This window comes from Lissotriton helveticus, chromosome 3_1 (genome assembly GCF_964261635.1).
Source record: "Lissotriton helveticus chromosome 3_1, aLisHel1.1, whole genome shotgun sequence".
Classification (NCBI taxonomy): domain Eukaryota; kingdom Metazoa; phylum Chordata; class Amphibia; order Caudata; family Salamandridae; genus Lissotriton; species Lissotriton helveticus.
In genome coordinates, this window is record NC_136061.1 from 939,530,992 (window position 1) to 939,546,515 (window position 15,524).

At 45.7% G+C, this 15,524-nt stretch overlaps 1 protein-coding gene across 1 annotated transcript in view; it reads right to left on the reverse strand.

The window, feature by feature from the left end:
* The window catches only part of LOC144824805 (bestrophin-1-like), a 319,634-nt gene that overhangs the window by 235,404 nt on the left and 68,706 nt on the right, over positions 1-15,524 (reverse strand). The window lies entirely within an intron of this gene.

Genomic DNA, 15,524 nt, shown 5'->3' on the forward strand with positions numbered 1-15,524 from the left:
GACCCAATTCAGGCTGTCTCCCTCTTGAAATAGCCTCTGCTTCAAAAGGCGTTTTTAAAAAGAAATTTAAATTGTACAAATTGCTTGGGAGTCCCCGGCTTCCAGTATTGATTCAGTGGGGGTCCTCAGGAGTCAAAAGTTTGGGAACCACTGTTCTACAGCATTGTTTGCTGGAGTGACTTTGGAGAACATCTGTCTTGCTGCGACATTGAAAAATGTCCACACGTTCACAAAATATTACTGTCTGTAATCCGCACGGATGTATGACATTACAACGCATGCATTTACATCGCATGCCTTTACAGCGTAAGTATTACAACGCAGTCCATTACAACGCATAGTGCTTTGGGGTGCTGGATAGTGAATAGTTTAATTTACTATTCCAACTCCAGTCCCCGTGGACACTAGGGAAGGTTATTGGATAGTAAATTAACCTATTCCCTATCCTAGAGCGCCCCAGAGCAATGCGTTGTAATAGTTTGCGTTGTAAAAGTTGCGTTGTAAAGGTAGTGCGTTGTAAAAGTTTTGTTGTAAAGGCTGTTCACCAATCCGCACAACAGGATGATGCAGCGGTTGGACAGGCTGTCCTACGCCATCTCTTTCATTAAGGTCAGAATCAGGTACCTTTCTCTTTTTTTTGCTGTTCTTTTGCTTTCAATATTCATACTACATATATATTTATATGTCTAAAGAAATGTGTGTATGTGTATATATATATATATATATATATATCTACATATATATATATATATATATATATATATATATATATATATATATTATATGTAGATATATAGATATATATATGGTCATTTTAAACATTTCTCAACCAGTTTGGGAGTTTATGAACACTTGTATCCCACCATCCGCAAACAACAGTATATTTGGTATACTGCTTGCTACTCTCATTCAGGCATGTGAATCTATGAAAGATACCCCAATACTGGATAAGAAATATACCAATACTGGATAACTGTAGTTACAGGTAAGTAACTTGTTTTCTTCTCTACTCTTCACCAATCTACGCCACTCTACTCTACTCTACACCACTCCCCCCACGCCGTTCCACTCTTTGCCACTCCACGCCACTTCAAGCCACTCTATGCCACTCCACACCACTCTACTCTACTCTACTCCACTCAACTCTACGCTATGTCACTCCTCTCTACTCTACTCCACTCTGCTGTACAACATGGCTAAAAGACATTGGCAAAGTCTATGGCTCGCGCATAGGCAAAACCTAGTGACATGCCAATGCTTGTTGAATAAGGAGTTATATTTTTGCAAAAAACATAGTTTGTGTGTATGTGGTGTCTTGTTGGCTAGCATTCTGCAGTCTAGGTTTAGTGAAACCCTCGAGAAGATTTGGTGCAGAGGGACCTTGAGACAGCTGTGCAGGCACTTATATGCATACGTGAGAAGGGACAGTATCTCACAAAAAGAAAACCCTGAAACAGACAAAGAGGGTAATTTAGGTTATTGCAGGTAGTCTGCTAGCCAATCTGGATTTCGGAAACCCTTGTCTCTACCTTCTCTTTGGAAGGCTGCATGCCATAGTAATTAATTGGTGGGTATTGTATTCCTGAAGGAGCTTCTGCTGGTGCAGTAGAAGCACTTTTGGCAAAACTGAAGTGCTAATCGACTGCAATGCAAAGGGAGCTGGATGCCATTATATATTGTTTTTTCTAATGCCGAGTTTATTTCTACACCACAAAATTGCTGAACCTGATGCGCATGCATGTGAGGGCCATTTCTTTTGTTTTCCTGTTTGTAACTTCTGTGCTTGTCACCACACTGGTTGCAGGCAGGAAAAAAGAACCTGAGAAGCCCGCCATACAATTGGTAGGCTGTCATACACTGTTCAGGGGGCAACAGGTCAGACAGGAGCAACTAGACTCGAAGTGCATGGGTTGAGGTCAGTAGCCACTAGTGAGTGTCCTTTCCTTCTATGGCTCTGCAAACTGGGTCAAGCACAGCCTTTCCGCACTTGACTCTCAAGGTAGTAAGGGTGAGCAGTCGTAGGCTTCTCACTCCTTACCCCTCTCTCTATGTTCTCTCCCGCCCAAATCACTCTGTGGTGAATAGGCTTGTGGTGGTGGCTTTCCTGTGGTAAAGTTAGCTTAGGGTTTTCCATGAGAAACCACTAAGTGAGGCACAGGATCCACAAGTCGTGTGGCTCGGATTCATTCAGTTCCCACGTCTTGCCAAACTCTCAATGACCCAAACGTCTCTTGTGAACCTCAGTGAAGATCTAAACTGAGTAACACGCACGGTGCAACAAAATCTCAGGGTACTGAAATATATAGAACAAAAAAAATAGGATAAAAAGTACGAAAGGTATAGAATAAAGGTAAGAATTCTGGATAGGGAAAGGTGCAAATCTAGGGAAGAGTTTATTTTAAAAGTAAAGGTAGAGGTTTAGGTTGAGAGTTGGGATATGAGAAGTTGCTCTGAAAGTAAAACCAAAATAAAGGCAACACAAAAACAGGAAGAGCATCTGTAAACTCTAAGGGTAACAATGAATAAGATAAATGCAAATGCTTTAGGTTAATGGAAGTTAGTGGGATCTGGGGTCTAGCTCCGATGTTTACCTTTAGCTATCGAAATAAAAAATCCCAAGATTATTGTCTGAATAAAGACAAAGGGAGCCTAAAACGAATCACTCTAAGATTAATCATTTGTGATTATTCTGAAAGTGATAAATAAACTTGATAAACACACAAAATCATATTTTGAAATGAATAAGTGTCCAGCCATTACTTTACACTTCCATCTCTTGAGTAGATCAGTTGTTCTTGTCAAAATTGTGGCCTAGTGGTACACTTTCAGGGGATAGACTGTTTGTCAGATTCTAGTGCTTATAAAAAACCTAATATAGCATATCTCAAATGCAAATAATGTTTGTTTCTAGAGCTTTGCATCGTCAGATTGTTGCATACAGCCTCAAATAAGCCTCCCTGTAGTCTCTTTTTTTAAATTTTTTTTTTATTATCCTCATTTGCGTGCATAGCTCCAATCTATCAAAACCAAGGAAAAGACCACCACAGAGCAAAGAGAAGAATGGTCGTGTTCTGTGCAACTCAGCATATAACTGGTATGGGAATTCATACGATAAGGAGGAAGACCAATTCCCGTAAGCACCATACACACAAACCAAACATGGACTCGCTTAGGCGAAGCCTTAGTGGATAGTGCCCGAATTATCGAGACCCCCTTTCGCACCAAGACTGTTAGTCATGGTAACTAGGATAGGCAATGCACACAATAATCATAGGACCTGGGAAAAAAAAAAAACCCAGGTATTGTCACTGCTATCCAATCATGGCCCAAAAAGCCCTCCTGTTGGGATTTCCTACTCTGGCTAAATCAAGTTTAGAGATTTGAAGGAGTGACGTTCGCCATTCGTGTACTGTGGGCGGTTGAGCATCTTTCCAGTGTCTACATATCTCCCTACGTGCAGCTAGAATGGAATAAAATATCAAGTTGGATGCTGCATTGCGGGTTTTACTTTTAAGACCAAAAATAACCAGAGCGAGATCAATAGAGACATATTCACCCAAAGATTGTGATAACTTGTTCCTGATGGCTTCCCAATAATCCGATAGATTTGGACATTCTAAAAACATGTGAATATCCGAGGCTGCGATTAACCCACATCTAGGGCATAAAACTGGTCCTGTTAACGAGAACTTAGTTAACCTATGTGGGGAATAGTATGCCCTATGTATAGTGAAGAGGTGGTTCCTACGAAGCCACGAGGGTTTAACTAAGTCCCAAAGCGTTGAACAAGAAGCAGTCCAGAGCTCTTCCACATCCAAGCCTGGCATTAGCTCAGCCCACAGTGTTGTTGGTAGCTGAAAGTTGACATCTATTTCATCTATTATTTTATTGTACCAGCGCGAGATTTCTTTCTTTGCCGCTGGGCTGTCTAAGAGGCAAGTTACCAAATCACTGTAGCCACCTATAGGCTGCTTGCTTGTTGCTTAATGTTGGCTGCTCTTTATATGACTGTAACCAGCTGGAGATCTGGATATATTTAAATCTCGACAGACTTGGGCCTACTTTATTAATGAGATAGTCCCATGAAAGCAAAGACCCGTCCACAAACAAGTCATCCCAACTATTGATACCAGCTTCTTTTAGCGGATTATTAAGGGCATCTGTTGTCCACATGGGGGGAACGGGTAAGTTCCATATAGGAGCCTTAGCAGAATAGTATCCAAGCTTTATCGCTTGCCTAACTTTGTACCAAGTAGATACAATCCCTAGTAAAACTTTCAACTTTATCTTCTTAAAGAATTTGGGGTCCCCAAATTTAAACAAAAAACCAGCTTGATTTACTCCTTCACATTCCAACAATGTAGAAAAAAGAGGGCCCATCCCTGTTAATGTAGGGATTTTAAGCAACATACGCGTATGTGATAACTGAAACGCCCATGCGTATATTTGCAGGTCTGGTCCAGCCAGCCCTCCCTTCTCCCTGCGACGCCTAATTTTTTTCCACGAGATTCTAGGACTTTTACTGTTCCAAATAAAGCTAGTAATCGCGCTCTGTAGTTTTTTTGTTTTTTTGTTCAAAAACCTTTATTTGAGCAAGCATAGAAAAATACAAGAATGGGCCTACAACCTCACGGGCTGGCCGCTAATAATAAGGCACAAGGCATGAATTAGAAATATACACCCGTGGTCAGGCACAAATCAAGTACCAAGCATTACTCCCAACATATCACAGAGCATATTGAATTTTTATTTTATACAAAAAGAAAAACAAACACTAAAAAGGCGAACGCACGGTAATCAAGGTCAGCCCAAAGAACGGAGGGGATGGTCTACAATCAGGAGAACATACCAAGAGCCCTGAAGCTCTAACAAGGTCGGGGGGGGGGGGAGCAGCGGGGAGAATCGGAAAATCACAAAAGAGTATAAAAAGGTTCCGGGAACGCCCGCCTAGGGAGATAGGACAACATCAGTAGTGCTTACAAGGGGAGGGGTACAGATATCCCCACGGTATTCATTCCACTGGCCCCAAATCTTCGTCCACGCCCCGGGTCTGCCCCTGGCCACATATACAGTCTTCTCACGAAACATGGACCAGTCCATGTTGTCCTCCCATTTCGAGACCTCAGGGGGCCTGGATGCGCCCCAGAGTTGCGCAATATCCCGTTTCGCAACCATGTAACCCAGGGTAGCCCATCTGGTCTGGGCCACAGAATAGTCAGTGGGTTCCCACACATTCAACAGACATCGTCGCGACTCCGGCCGCAGGGCAACACCAGTCACAGCAGTCATAACATCAAGTACCGCAGTCCAGTAAGCCGCCACAACCGGGCACTCCTAAAGAATGTGTAAAAAAGTAGCACTCGACCCACAACCACGCTTACATAACCCATCCAAGGAAAAGCCCATTGACACCAGACGCGGACCAGTGACATACACTCGATGAAGGATTTTAAGTTGAACCAAACGGAGACGGGCTGGAATGGCTACCTCCTTGGGAGAAGAGATTGCCGATTGCCAATCCTCGTCGTCCAGTTCCAACCCATCGCCGACCCAAACCTCCCGAAGTCGGGCCAATAAGTCCGCCCGAGTATTGATCAGCTTCTTATAGATCAGGGAAATAGTGCTATCAGGCAGGTGCCCGTCAAGGACACGATCCTCGAGGGGGGAAGACTCGGGCAGGGCCTCATCAGGAGTCAAGACTGAGGCGAGGGCGTGTCGGACCTGCAAATAACGAAAAAATTCCCTACCATTCAAACCAAATTCCGCCTGGAGGGCCTGGAACGACTTCACACTGCCTTTCGAACATACATCACCCACCTTACATATCCCAATCATATCCCAGCGGTCGAAGCCTTTAGTAGACCAGAGACACCCCAAACGTTCCGAGGCATAAAGCGGCGTCGCCAGTGTCATTCGATCCTCCCATCCCAAACTCACATTAGCGGCACGCCACACATTTACTGCAATCCTGGACGGGTCCACAAGATGGCGCCCGGCTGATCGAGAATAAAGCGCTCTATTAAAGTCCCCACCCGGCAGCTGTAGTCTATCCATCTCGAATGCAGAATTTCGACCCGGTGAAAACATCACGTGATTAATAGCAGACAACTGAGAAGCCCAATAATATCGCTTGATATCGGGGAGCGCCATGCCCCCGTCGTACCAAGGGATGGTGAGTTTCGCGAGGGCAATACGTGGACGCCCGTCCCAAATCAATTGCCTTTGAAGACTCTCGATCTCTCGGAAATAGGTCTTGGGGATAGCGTCATAGGAGTTCTGGAGCGCGTAGAGGAACCGCGGCAAGGACATCATTTTAAACAGAGCCGCCCTACCCAAAGGAGACAGAGGAAGCTTACGCCAACGGGCCACGTCCAGTCGCAATCTAAGCAACGGGGGGAGGAGATTACGCTCAAATCGGAGCGAGGAGTCCAACGTAATAAAAATCCCTAAATATTTGAAGCCAGACTGGACCACCTGAATAGGAAGTCTGTTCGGCAATGGGGGTAAAACACCCGAAAGAACATACACGCAGGACTTGGCCCTGTTAATAACGAGGCCTGAGTTGGCACCAAAGGAAGTGAGAACGTCAAATAAAACAGTCAGAGATTTACGCGGGGAGGTGAGATATAAAAGAATGTCGTCCGCGTAAAGCGAAACGCGGTCCTCAAAGTCCGGAGACCAGCGAATCCCCTTGAGCGAAGGCTCCCACCGAAGCCAAGCAGCCAATGGTTCCAAGGCGAGTGCAAAAAGCAACGGAGACAAGGGGCAGCCCTGACGGGTACCCCTACCAAGGGCGAAAGGGGCCGAAACTCTACCATTTACCACTACTTGTGCCAGAGGTTCCGCATATAATAACTTGATCCAACCAATAAACTCAGGCCCGAAACCAAATTTCTCAAGAGCCGCCCAAAGATAAGGCCACTCCACAGTGTCAAAAGCCATTGAGGCATCCAACGATGCCAAAATGGCCGGCTCCGTCAGAAGCCCCGCCCTCGCAATCGCACCGTGGAGACGACGAAGGTTAAGAGCCGTGTTGCGATGCGGGATAAATCCGGATTGATCCGGATGGACCAAGTCACTAATGACCGTCAGGAGGCGGGACGCCAGGAGTTTCGCCAATACCTTGGGTTCAACATTCAGCAGGGATATGGGCCTATAGGATGAACAAAGGTCCCGCGGTTTACCATCCTTGGGGATGACAACTATTGTGGCCAATCGCTGATCATATGGGAGAATACCCCGTTCCCGGGACTCCAGAAACATGGCGCGAAGATACGGCGCCACTCTGTCGGGACGCAACTTATACAGTTCAATCGGCAACCCGTTCGGGCCCAATGCTTTGCCCGAACGGAGTGAACGGATGGCAGTAGCTATCTCATCAACAGTAAAGGGGGAATCCAACGCTACACGATCCAAATCGGAGACACTGGGCAGAGCTATATCACGCAATAGAAGGCGAGAGTCAGCCACATCTCTCACAGACACAGGGGTATTCATCACACGGAAGTACTCAGCAAAACAGTCAACAATTCCAATCGGGTCCGTCACACTCTCACCACTCGAAGACTGAATCACGGGCACCACACGATTAGCTCTCTCCTTCTTATCCAGCCATGCCAGCAATTTACCCGCTTTGTCACCCACATCATACAAACGACCCTGTTGCTCCCGAAACATCACTTTAGCAGCATCCGTGACCAAAGATTTGTAGGCAAATTGTTTCAGACCCAGAGCGTGGAGTTTCGCAGACGTGACACCAGATTCCAAAGCATCCTCCAACGCAGAAATCTCTCCCTCAAGGTCCACCACCTCCCTATTCCTCGCCCTCTTAGCTTCAGCAATAAGGGAGAGGGCCTGTCCACGAATCACCGTCTTAAAGGCCTCCCATAGGGACACAGCTGAGGAAACCGATCCCTCGTTATCCAGAAAATACGCGTCCAAAGACCGAAGCAAAAGGCTGCGGGTCTCGGGAGAGGCAAGGTACCACGGATTGATAGGAGCCACCCGGCCCACTGCCTCCACTCCAACCTCAAAACGAAGCCAGAGCGGAGAGTGGTCAGAAATACCCCTGGGTAGGTGTACAATCTCACGCACCGCTGGTGACTGAGCCGCGGGCATCAGGAAATAATCCAGCCTAGACAAACTCCCATGGGCCCCAGAATGAAAGGTGTACTGAAGCTGAGTAGGATGCAAGAGCCTCCAGCAATCCACCAAGCCAAAGGTATCTAAAAATCCACCCAACCACTGTTGGGCCGCAGGAGTATCTCTAGGGGGGTGGCGATCGTGGAGACCGGAGAACACCGAATTAAAATCACCAGCCAAAAAGAGAGTACTATCAGGGAGGTCCAACAAGACACGGCCCAAATCGGAAAAGGTAGAAGTCTGCAAGCCGGGGGGCACGTAAACAGTAAATAAGGAGAGGGCACGACCCTCATAGCGACCCACAAGGACAGCATATCGCCCCCGATCATCCTGAATCACATCATCAATAGCTAGGGGGAGGGAAGCCCGAACAAGGATACCCACACCCCTAGAACCCGAGGTAAAGCCCGAATGTGCTACGAGGCGATAGCCCCACCTATTCATAGCATGACAAACATTGCCTACCAAATGGGTCTCCTGCAGGAAAACAATATCAGGAGATAAACGTCGTATACATTTCAATACCACACTTCGTTTGATACGATCTCCCAGACCGTTAACGTTCCACGAAACAAATCTCAACCCGCTACCCCCCATCCCACCCAGCAAAGCCAAAACCCCCCACCCAATGAGCATGACACAAGAAACATCTTCAAATACAGGATAAAGTCGCCTTGAAAACAGAACATACAAACAACGAACTTCCCAACCACCCACCCTCCAAATAACGAGAAAACGCCCCCCACCCTGCACCCCTGCATAAAGCTAAAAAGCCACCCCAACCTGCAGTGTGCCTGTCGCCCAAGAACCCCTATTGTACACAAAGACCCCGGAGGAGGAAAGGCTCCGTCCCACCCGCCACCCCGATCAAGACCAAGAACGAGAAAAAGAACATACATCAAATCAAATAAGCAGTAGAGGATCAGAGGCATACACTCCTGGAAAAGTTATTCAAAACAAGGCACCAGGCAAAGACGAAATGTTCAGCTCTCCACACCAGCTTCAGCACCGCCCGGGTGGGCATCGGACTCAGTCTCAGGAGGTCGGCTAGGCAAGGAGTCCAGCCAGTCATTCACAGCATCCGGCCGATCAAAGAAGAAAGTTCGGTCATTATACTCAACCCGCAGCCTGGTCGGAAAAAGCATAGCGTAGCGCATCCCCAAGTCTCTAAGACGCTTCTTGGCACCATGAAATCCCATCCGCTGCTTCTGGACATGTTGGGAAAAGTCCGGATAAAAGTTCACCGTGGCATTCTCAAAGGCCACCGGGCCCTTCACCCGCGTCGCCTGCAGGATAGCGTCCCGATCTCTATAGTGGAAAAGCTTTGCAACAATAGGTCTCGGCGGGGCACCCGGCTTACCCTGGCCCCCCGGAACACGATGTGCACGCTCCACTGTGAAAAATTTACTAAGGCCAGACGGAGAAAGGTGATTTTGGATCAGGTCTTCAACCAGGAGATCAACCGAGTGGGGTTCTGGGTTCTCCGGCACACCAACCACGCGAACATTACAGCGACGTGCCCTGTTTTCAAAATCTTCCAAGCGCCGGGTCATGAAATCGTTCACCCTACGGAGATTGCCAATCTCCGTCTGTATCTCAGAGACGTCCGTCGTAAGGCTGGATGACTTGATGTCCAACGACTTCACCTTTTCGTTCGTTTTGGAGAGATCGGCTCGAATGAGGTTCACATCGATAGCCACGGTGTCAATTTTGTGGGCCAAGGTTTCATACTGTTGGCCTATCGACTACCTCATGCCAGAAATGGCGCCCATGATGTCTTGCAAGGAAGGCTCCGTCGACGCATCCACGACGTGGTCAGACGCACTGGGACCGGGCAGGGCAGCTCCGGGGGACCCCTTAGAGTGGGTATAACGGTCCATAACGTTAGATTGGACCGGACCCCCGCGCAGAGGTGTCTTCGTCTTCCGCGTCTCCCGGTCCCCTCTGCCCGCCATTTTGGAGATGCGTCACAAGGAGATTCACCAGGGTCAACGGACCGGGCACCAGAAATGGAGGCCTCGGGACCAAAGGACCGCAACAAGGGTAGCACTAGGATAGAAGCAGCCAAATAGGAGAATAGGCCAGTCAAAGGCCCGACAGCCGACTGGTGCCCTGGAGCCAGCTCTGGCCCGACCCTCTCGCCGATGTCCCAGTCAGAGGCAGAATCGAAACCGAAACTTAAGAAGGGGACCCACAAGTCCAATCCCCCTGCCGTTGTTGTTCAACTCCAAGACGGCCACCGAACCTCACCCAGACCCGGGCGCACCGCAAGGGCGGAGCCCAAAAGTTCAATTCACCATAACTCAGGCACCCGGTGTCAAAATAAATTTCTGAAAGGTCCAGGTAGAGCAGCCCAACGTCCTCTATACCAATCCTCGCGAAAAATCAGGATTTATGCAGGATATTATGCCGGGAGCGGCGGGGGTCCGGGGAGCGCTGTGCTCACGCGGCCATCTCGGATGCCCGCCAAGCTCCTCCCTCCGCGCTCTGTAGTTTTGAGATAAATTTTGGTTCAAAATAAAGTGGAATTGAGTTAAACAAAAAAGAAACTTTCGGTAGGATACTCATCTTCACCAAATTTACTTTACCTAAGACAGAGAGCGGAAGATGAGACCAATCTCTCATAAGTTTCCTACACTCTGCAGCTACTTTGTTGAAGTTAAGAGAAGCAACCAAATTGATATCCTTAACTATGTTCACCCCCAAATAACGGATTTGGGTTTTGGATGTCGCGTTATTATCTATTGTATTAATATTCCAGGACATTGACTCTGTCTTTAGGGCGTTAATTTCATACCCAGACACTTTGCCAAATTTGAGGGCCTGTTCGATTATCTCTGGGTATGCTTCATCATAACTCGTAGAAAAAATCATAATATCGTCCGCATATAGTGCCACCTTTTTATCCCAACCACCATAAATAAAAGGTTTAATGAGTATACTGTCTCTTAGTGTTTGAGCGAAGGGTTCGATATATACATCAAAGAGGAGGGGGGACAGGGGACAACCCTGTCTAGTTCCTCTCGTGACCATGAAAGGCTCCGTCAAGCCTCCATTTATCAACAGTGAAGCGGATGGGCTTCGATATAAAAGATTTATCGTTCTCCGAAATCTGACCCCCACGTTGAACCTCCCCAAGGCCTCCGACAGGTACAGCCAATTCACCCTGTCGAAAGCCTTGGTGGCATCCAACGTGAGGACAACCAGAGGGATTGCCTCCTTTATAGCAATATCTATCGAGCCTAGTAATTCATACGTAAGCTCACAAAGCTGTCTCCCTTTTATAAACCCTTTTTGGTTCGGAGCTATAATATCAGGAGCAACCCGGCCCAACCGAGTAGCCAATATAGATGTAAAGATTTTATAATCGGCGTTCAATATAGAGATAGGCCGGTATGAACCACAGTCTGAGGAGGGTTTGCCAGGCTTCAGGATGAGGGTTATGGAGGCATTATTCCATGATTCGGGTGGCAACTCGCCTTCTCTTAAAATTTGGTTAAAAAGAGTAACAAGGACTGGAGAGACTACCGTAATGAGTTTTTTGTAAATTTCACTTGGCAAACCATCAGTGCCTGCAGCCTTTCCACTCTTTGCTTTCCTTATGGCCTCCTCTACCTCTGCAATAGTTATTTCCCCATCCAAAGAGCAGGACTGTTCCGTTGTTAAAGATGGGAGAGAGATACCTTCAAGCCAACTAATTATGTCATTCTGAGTAAGATTAAGGTCGTCCTGATATATGGATTGAAAAAAAATTCTGAAAGCTACCCTAATATCATCGTCCCTAAAAAAAGTGCCTCCCGCTGTTGTGACAGAGGATATATTGTTACGAACCCGGTCAGATTTTGTTTTCCAGGCGAGTAATTTCCCTGCCCCCTCCCCATATTGGAAATGCGAGAGTTTACTCGCCTCCCATCTCTGCATAACACGTTTCTCAAGAATTGCTGATAGTGAAAACTTTAGCCTGTCTAACTCTGCATGTTTTGCGACAAGGTTATGATTGCCTGTTAGAGCGGTATTATCATTATCATTCTGAACTGCCAAAATATTACTTTCAATGGAAGTTACTTCGTCTGTATATTGTCTTCTTCGATAGGCTATCTTATTTTTAATGAGACCTCTTAATGTACACTTAAATGCATCCCATATCATTCCTATTGATGCTGTACCTTCATTAGTAATGAAGAAATGGCGTGTTTCTGATTGTAAAAATTCGATATCCTCTATTGATGAAAGTAGCGGCCTGTCAAAAGACCATATTCTTTTAAGAGGAATCGTAGCCAGTTTTAGTTCTAACTCAACTCCAGAATGGTCAGAGAGGTGCATTGGAGTGTAATGTATTGAGGTAGTGTCCTCAGCTAGAGCTCTACTAGTGAGAATAAAGTCAATTCTACATCTATGTCTATATTTTGAGTTCCTGAATGAAAAAACTTGCCTTTGACCCTCTCTAAACCTCCAGATGTCAATGTAGTCATATTGATTCATTAAACCCAGAAGACAATTTCTGGATTTAGAAACGGTTTTTTGTCTACTGTTGGGGGATTTGTCTAGAAGTGGGTTCAATGTGATATTAAAATCCCCTGCAATAATCATCGGGTCCGGGAAACTAAGCAAGTGATTAAAGAGGGTTTTCATTGCTGAGGGATCATCGATATTTGGACCATAGTATCCCACCAGAGTTAACTTGGTGTCTCCTAATTCTATAGCTACGATAGCCCATCTCCCTCCAGAGTCTACTTTCTGCTGTTTTATCTTAAACGTAACGGATTTTTTTAAAAGAATTGAGACCCCCGCGTATTAGAACCTTGTGTTGTTGAAATCGAGGATTCTATCCATCTATTTCTTCTAACCAAATCAAGTATCTCACTTTCAATTAAGTGTGTCTCCTGGAGGATAATGATTCCCGCATCAGTATCTCTAAGGTATTGCATGATTTTATTATCACGAGGCTTGGTGCGGAGACCATTAACGTTCCAGGATAATATTTTGAGTTTACTCATTATGGAGAAAGTTTAGGTTATTTGGTGGGGCTGACAAAAGAAAAAAATAAAAAATAAAAATTATGTGACACTTATTGCTGTTTGACTTCAGATGAGTGAGGAACATTATATTCAAAAACTTATTTATACATAAAGATTGGAGCTTATTCTTAGAAATGTGGTTGTGCCCCCGAACCCCCCCCAGCCCTCCCCTCCCCCCCACCCTACCCTGGGAAAACCCTGTGCTCACTAACCGGAAAATTTCCGGAAGTAAGTGCCCCTAGCTCTTCCCCATCTCAACCCCATGTGCCACTAGTGTTTATAGTGTGACTCGCCTTTAGACTTTATGTTTAACTTATGGGCAAGTATTGTTATGTGTGTGCGTGCTTGTTTTATTCCCTTTTTTTTTTTTTTTATATTTAATTTTGTTTTTTTTTCACTTTATAGTTTCCCTTTTTTTATTTTTTTATTTAGCCATTCTCTCTCCTGACCATTTCTCCTTATATAAATTTTTTTTTAAAGCATTTAAGCATTCAAAAATTAAGAGTTAAAGGCGATCTCTTTTAGCTCGTTTTTGGTTGTTGCAAACACATTTCAGTATTACTCTCTTTGTCTCCTACTGCCAAAGGATAATAAGAGATCATCCGCTGCCTGCACTGATCTAATGTTATACATTTTGTTGTCTAGCATGATCTTAAGAGATGCAGGGAAACCCATCTGTACTGTAGCGCCCAGTTTACGAAAAGCATCCATCCTTTGGCCCAGCTCCCATTGTTTATCTAAGGTGAAGCGGGACAAATCTGAGCGAATCTGAAAATTGAATCCTTTGAATGTTTGTGACTTAAGCTTAAGTGCTTGATTTAAGATATGTTCCTTCAAGGAGTAGGTATGAAAATTTACGAGAATTTTCCTAGGCTTGGTCCGCTGGGGGTTACGTCTAAAGGGATCTCGATGTATACGCTGAATGTCCGCTGCTAACTCTTCAACAGATTGGGAAAGATTTAAAGTTTCTTTTAGTAGAGTGATTATGTAACTCTTAATATCCGAGCCTTCACTTCCCTCAGGAACATTCAAGATGCGTATGTTACTACGCCTTGCATTGTTTTCTAAAATCTCCATTCTCTCCGAGAGGGCTAAATCTTCTTTTTTTAGTCTTGCGATATCTTCCGTGGTGCCCTCAGCCCTCATCGATATTTGGCCCACAGTTTCCTCCAATGCTTGGGTCCTCAACGTCAAGGTGCCTAATCTCTCATCAAGAGACTCGCAAAAACTTCTTATCTCTCTCTGATTAGAGGCTGACTCAGCAAAGCCTTGCTTAATCTCCGCAGATAATGCTGCAAACATAGTTTGTATTGAGGCTACAGAGAGAGTTTCTGAACATGACCCTACAGCATAGTTTAAATCTTGAGGTGTTTCCAAAGAGGGTTCAGTAAATATTCCAGCCTCAAAGTTATCTTCAATGTTAACTGTAAGAACATTGATGGAATTGCTACAGCCATAGACTGGTACAGAAGGTAATGCCGTTTCATCCACTGCCTTTAACATATCAGAGTTTATTGTAGCTTGGTCTGCTATATTTTTAGGCAATAAACTCTCTACCTCGACCTCATCGGACGGTCTCTCATCCGGTTGTAATGTATGAGAGAAATCAGTACTAGCTGTTTGAAGCTGACTGTCTAAGGAGTTGACTGAGGTCTCAGGCACAGGGGACAGAGCTTGCCCACTGGGTTCCATGATCTCTGAACCAGGTTTGAAAGTATTATTGCTTAATTGGGAATGTTCTTTTCCAATATTCAGGATTTGAGGAACCACCTTAAAATAAGAGCGCAGAGATGGGGTGATTTTAGTTATGGGAGCTGTAGGGGGTTTCGCTTTACAGCGTTTCCTACCCCTTTTCGCTTTAACCTCAGTCGAAAGATAAGAGGATGTTTCCTGGTTTAATTCTGCGCCAGATTGGGGGCTTCTTCCTAGCTCAAAAACCTCCCTGCCAGCCTCTTCCTCAATAGCTTGCACCACGCTTTTCGCTTTCTTTTTGCGGGATATACTGGCCCCCACCAAGCTCTTTGCTGCGCTCTTACCTCCCTTAACTTCCTAGCAGATTCTGCAGCGCTCATATGTGCCAACGATGGGCTTGTAGATTTGCAATTATTTCTGCTGTTTCTGCTGTTTATCTCTTCATTAACGTGGTTCTCGCTTACTGTAGCAAATTCGTTAGTAGCTCCCTTGTATAAAGCACTCGTACACGTGGGAACAAAACCGCCGTCTGATTCTGAAACCGGTAAAGCTAGAACCCCAGATATCGGCTTGGTTATGTAACAGGCTCCGTTAGTACTGGAAACCCTGAGAAGACTTTGAATCCGCCTAGCTCTGCGGAGCTCCAGGGCGGCTTGTTCCCACCGTAGCCAC